We start from the raw sequence: 6,486 nt of genomic DNA, 5'->3' as shown, positions 1-6,486 counted from the left end.
GGATATCTGGATTTTCCAAATAGGCAAGTGAGGCAAATCTGTTGTCGCTGGAAATGAGACAGGCTTTTTGGGGTAAAGTGGTGGATAGTGATGGCATAGATGGAGAAGATATATGTGGTTTCAAGGGAAGAGGCTCTGTAGTTTGGTGTGTCAAGGTTTCAGGAGCTGAACCATGAGATGAAGTAGTGAGCAGGGATTTGTTGGCTTTAGAGTTGAAGGTTTTTGGTGGGTTAGTGTAAGAAAGTTCAGGGGTGGGTAACGGAGGGCCTTTAGGCGTGAGGGCGCATTCGTGGGGGCTTATGGCCCAAAGCCTTGCAATGGTTGCATCTTTGGGGTCTCCATTCATACACTATAGGCTGAGAAACCCATTTGTCATCTTCCCCGACAAATTCAATTGAGTCAGGCAACTTGTCATCAACTCCAATCTCAACACAGACCCTTGCATATATTAGTCTAGCTTTGTCAGCAGTCATTTTATCAGTGAAAAGAGGCGTCCCAACCAAACTGGTAATCCTACCTATGGAATCATTACCCCAATATTGCAATTGCAATCCAAGAAGACGAATCCAAATTGGGACGGTAGTCACTCCCAATTTTTCAATATCCAAGCTTGGTGACCAAGGGATAAGGATAATAGGTTTACTTTCATAGGACCATGGACCGGATTCCAAGATGTATTCTTTATCCGATGCTTTCTCAAAGTCAAAGAGAAAATTTCCATTTCCAAGAGTGTAGACTCTGGGCAATGTAGATGCTCTCCAATTCTTTTGCACAAACTTTAGCATAATTTGATGAGAAGGGGAAGAACCCAAAACAAAGCCGACCAATGCATTCTTCCAACGATCAATTTCTGGTTGAACAGAGTGTTTTGGACAAACAACAACCCGTTTACCATTTATGATCGAAGGGGGGACGAAAGAAAGGGCAGCATTCTCACTTCGAAAGTTATTTGAAGCAAGTATGTTAGACCAAGAGGGTCTAGGCTTTGCAACTGAAGTTTGTTGTAAAGAGACAGTAGTTTGTTCAATAGAGGTGATTGTCAGCTCAGCATTTTGTGGTGGGCCAATTGGTGAGCTTGTTTGTTGCTGTGAGGAAGTAAGTGGGGGAAAAGGAGAAAGTTCCAAAGACGGAATAAGTGGGGGAGAGAGAGAGGAGTTGGGCTTACCACCACGTCCCCTACGACCTCTTGCTCCACCACGGGAGCTAGTGCCAGGAGCAGAATTTTGGCGTTTAGCGATTGGGAGTGCTATAAAAAGAGCAGGTGTGCGTTGTGGGTTAAAACCTTGGGTTGAAGAGCCCAAGTTGCTGCAGAATTTTGCTTAGAGAATTTATCAAACAGATGGTGGGTTCTAGACTTTTGGATGTGGGAGTGAAAGACAGACAAGGTAAGAAAAGGATGAAGTTTGGGTGGTCTTAGAATTAATCTGGGGAAGGTTCAGGGGTGGCCATTGCTTTCGAATTAATCTGGATGTGGGCTACTATCTTTATTTGCTCTCCGAACGCAATGAAAAACCAAGGATGAACATATTGGACAGGCGAGATAGCTCTAGGGGTGGCAATCAGGTCCAAATCGGGTTGACGGGTTGGGTTGAGACCCAGATATAACAGAAAACCCGCTGATCCAAACCTGGCCTGCCAATCCAAAATGGGTCAGGATACCTGACCCGAATCCGAAAATTTCGAGTTGGCGGGTCGACCCTAAATAACCTGAAACTTAATTTTAATTTATTAATTTACCACTGTAATTTCTAATAAAACCAATTTCGCACTAGACTAATTACATAATCAAGTAATAAAAATTTAAATAAATAATCCCAAACCAAATCTAAAATAAATTAAAACACCGTAAAAGTGTTTTATCTCAAGCCAAATATAAAATAAATTAAAACAGTATAAAAGTAAAAAATAATATAATACATTATATGTCCAAATATAATAATTTCAACTTCACACAAGTTAAATAAATTCATTTAGGATTAAGTGATTAATGCCTTTGGAAAAAAAGAATAACTTAGTTTAGTTAGATAAAATAATTTTTATGTTTATTAAATTATTTTTAATTCGTAAACGGGTTATCGGGTCATATCGGCTCACCCACGGGTTGGCCCGAATTCGACCCGTTTTCTTTTCGACTTCATCGGGTTCCACCCGATTCTGACCCGAACCTGCGAAATCTCAACCCAAATCCATTAATTTCGTATTAGATTCGTATTGTGCTTTTAGATCGTGTCGGAAATTGCCACCCCTAGATAGCTCAATCAAAACAAATACTTAAAAAAGCTCGTGGAGTTGTCACTATAAGTTGTTCAACTGCGCACTTCCGTTTTTATTTTTAATCAAATGTAAACAATCTACACCTACACCTACTCTTGGCTAATTTCTCAGATTATAGCCAAAAAAATAAAAAGTCCGTGAATTGTTGCTCTAACAAAGTCCGTGTGCTAAACTACGCAGCACGGCAGTATAGTTAATTTTTTATTTAAATGGCCAAGCTACCGTATTTACTAAGCACGGCAGCCAATAATTAAGGCACAATGCCGTGCTTAGTAATGGCAGTACTAATGGGAGTTGAAGAAGTAGACCGAAAGAGTTATTGGCAGTACTAATAGTAGCACCACTAGTATTGAGATGATAAGAGAAGAACCTTTGGGATTTGGTGAAGATTGAAGATGTTGTTGCTGTTGTGGAGATGGAGTCGGGCATGCCTCCTTTCTTCAAACCGCACAACGAATTTACTCTGGCATTCTGTTCCTTCCTCCTTTTGGGTTGTAATTAGGGATAATTTTAGAAACCTCAATTTATGATAATTTTACTTGACTTCGTTTAAAATTATAAAAATTACACCTCCCTCCCTTGCCAATTTAAAATGACAATACTAGTTTTAATAGTTTAATAAAACTCAATTTTTTGATAACTTTGAATATCGTCCAATATTTTTGTAACTTTTAATTCCTAATATCTATCCAAATCAAACGTTAAACTAGTAATTTTTTTGATAACTTTTAATATCATCCAATTTTTTTGTAACTCATTTTTTTTGTATCAAAATTAAGAATAAATCAACAATAATTAAAACTAAATGGCCCAAAATTATTACCAAACTATGGTAGTTCCATCATTAAAATAGTCCATAAAATTTTATTAAAAAAAGTCCATAAACTTAAAAAAAAAAAGATAACGCTTTCTTCTCTATTTAAAAAAAATCTATATTCCCAATAAAGCACTATAAAAAAAAGTCTATTATAGCAAAAAATTTATTGTTATAGTTAACTATTAAATAATAAATATTGGCGTGAAAAAATTGAGATTTTTTTTCTTTTACAATTGTGCCAAATTACTTTACAATTGTTTAGAAGAATAAATTTAAACTTTATAAGATAAGGGTATTTATTACATTTTTTATTCTATTTTAAGGTTTGATTACTAAAGTATCAAATTAAGGGAGGTAAGTATAATTTTTAAAACTTCAAGAAAACTAAAAAAATAATTAAAAAAATTTCAGGGAAGGCTTCTGAAATTATGCATTGTAATTACTTGCTCCTGTCTTCACGGCTTTGCTGCCTAGTACTGCATTGAATTATGCATTGAATTCTGGACTAGATCCAGAATTCAATATTCTTTACTGTTTCAACGGCCTAAAGCCACGGCTTCCTGGCTTCCTTTTTTTTTTTTTTTTGTTTTTGTCAAAACTTCCTGGCTTCCTGCTTGCGTCCCTTTTTGCATCCACAGAAAAAAAAAATGGTTGGCTGCCGTGCTCAGTGCTTACTAAGCACGGCAGCCTTGGGGGCCCATTATTGCATGCCGTGCTAACTAAGCACGCTAGCTTTTGTCATTAAAAAAAAATTAGAGTACCCTGCCATATTGGGTCAACACGGAAGGTATGGTTTAAGTACATGGACTCTGTCAGAGCAACAATTCACGGACATTTTATTTTTTTGGCTATAATCTAAGAAATTAGTCGATTTGAACACTAAATCTGATAGTAAGAAGATTTTAAAAGTCCATGCCTGACCACTAGATCGAATCTAAATAGGCTAGTGCTTCTGCTTAAATTGGTGAAAGTACAAAGACTGTTAATTGAGTGCTCATGTATTAGGTTGCCACAAGAATCATGCACAACGCAATCAATCACTGCTCTCTTCATTGTCTATTATTGGAAAGATCGAGAGGGTGCGTTAAAGACAACAAGAGGTAGATTTGCAGCCATTGTGAGAAACGTGTAGAGTAGCTTTTTGATCGTGAAACTTGATTTTAATATTACTACGTAAAAGTGAACCAGAACAAGTGGCTTCCCGAAATGATAGTAAAGAAGACTTCAAAAGTTCTTGCCTGACTACTAGATCGAATCCAAACAGGCTAGTGCTTCTGCTTGAGTCACTGCTCTCTTCATTGTCTATGACCGGAAAGATCGAGGAGGGTGCATTAAATACAACTGGAGGTAGATTTGCAGCCAATGTGAGAAACGTGTAGAGTAGTTTTTTGATTGTTAGCGAGATTTGGATTGTTAGCAATGTTTTGAAACTCGAACTGTTAATTGAACCGGTGAAGCGTTCGAGTCAAGATTCAACTAGTCGGATCGGTTCAATCTTGATTCAATGAATTTTTTAAAAAATAATTTATATGAATATATACGCACACAATAAGATATACAATGGACTAATTTAAAATTTTATGTGACGAAAAATTAAGAATGCACGATTAGAACATTACAAATTTACAATAATTTTGTGCCCACTTGAATTTAAATAATTCTTGTCCCTAATTTTGGTCACCCTTTTCCCCCAATAAAAGACAAATGCAAGATTAGAGCATTACAATAATTTTGAGCCCAATTCAATATATATATATATATATATATTGTTTTTTTAACATTTCCATCCTTCTTTATATTCTTCTAATTTTTAACTAAGTATGGGATTCGAATACTAAATCTAACAGTAGAGAAGATTTTAAAAGTGGCTACTTGGCCGCTGGATCGAATCTAAACAGGCTAGTGCTTAGTGCTGCTTGAGTTGGTGAAAATACATTATCCTAAATAATATTTCGCCTGCATCATAAACACATTTTTCAACCCATTTTTTATATTCCCAACCACCTTTTTATTTCACATATATCACATCACAAAGAGTGCTACAGTAATTATTTCAAATAATATTTTAAATAATACTCTATCCAAACAAACCCAATAAAGTGTTTGGATTGCTGAATTATCCCAAATAATATTTCGCTTGCGTCATAAACACATTTTTCAATCCACCTTTTTATATTCTCAACTATTTTTTTTATTTCACATACATCACATCACAAAAAATGTTACAGTAATTATTCCAAATAATATTTCAAATAATACTTTATCCAAACACATTATTCCAACAAATGATATTTTGAGTCTTTTTTAGTTTCTCAATTTAATTGTCAATTAAAACAAGTTTATTGATCTAGATGTGAGGTTCACGTCTCCTTTTATTATAATTTTTCTCCAATTTTTCATTAACGAACGAGTATGGTTTTTCATGCGAGACCTTATATTACCACAGAGGGTATCTTTTATCGAGATAAAAAGGTTTATGAATATACTACCTTATGACGGTTGTAAAAGTCATCCCCAACATCCCCATCCGATCCATCAGTAATTTTACCTGCAATGATGTAAGAAAACCACGAAATTCCTTGTCTACCTTCCAACTGAATCCCACTTTATGTTCCTCAGACTTAGGAATTCATTAACAAAAGAACACAATTGTTAATTTTGAAGGCTTACATTTATTGCAGACAATATCTTTTACTATATTTTAGTATATCTTGTTCTGATTGCATAATAATGAACTTGTCATGTTGTCAGTTGGTAAACATTTTGGATAATATATAAATCTAATGCATTATGGAGTAGGTCCATACCATTTTGATCTGTATACAATCCATTTATATCGAGGTTCTAATACTTTTCATGGCATGACAATATAATGAAACGAAAAAAATTGAAAAGATTAAGTTGCTGTTTCTATTACCATCAATCATCTTCAGAAACCCCCAACAAAAAAAAAAAAAAAAAAAAAAAAACCGTCAAAGAGAGAAAGGTAGAGACCTGGATATTTGGGAGTGTAGGTATCCCAAATACTGAGACCTTTTCCATCAACAAATGCTGCTCCTTCATACTGAACAAAAATGGCACAAAAAGAATATATTAATTTTGTCGAATACTGTACATTTCCATATTGCATGGTTTGTTGGATTTTGTACATGTAGTATTGTTGGCATGTTTCTTGAATTTGAGTTAAGTACTTATTGGACATAAAATGTCTTAGGATCAAAATTGTATGAAACTAGTGATGGCTTAAACAATTTTTTTGGTGTTCGAATCACAATCTAAATCTCCTAGCTAGAAAATCTAAAGCTTGATGGCTCTACCATAGGAGCAAGTTGCCCCATAATAGAAACAGTTGGAAACTTATCTGCCCTTGGAAACAGATTACAAGAACACACGTG

Source organism: Coffea eugenioides, chromosome 2 (assembly GCF_003713205.1).
Source record: "Coffea eugenioides isolate CCC68of chromosome 2, Ceug_1.0, whole genome shotgun sequence".
NCBI classification, from domain to species: Eukaryota; Viridiplantae; Streptophyta; class Magnoliopsida; order Gentianales; family Rubiaceae; genus Coffea; species Coffea eugenioides.
The sequence above is the reverse complement of the archived record's forward strand: the minus strand, read 5'-3'. Positions refer to the sequence as shown.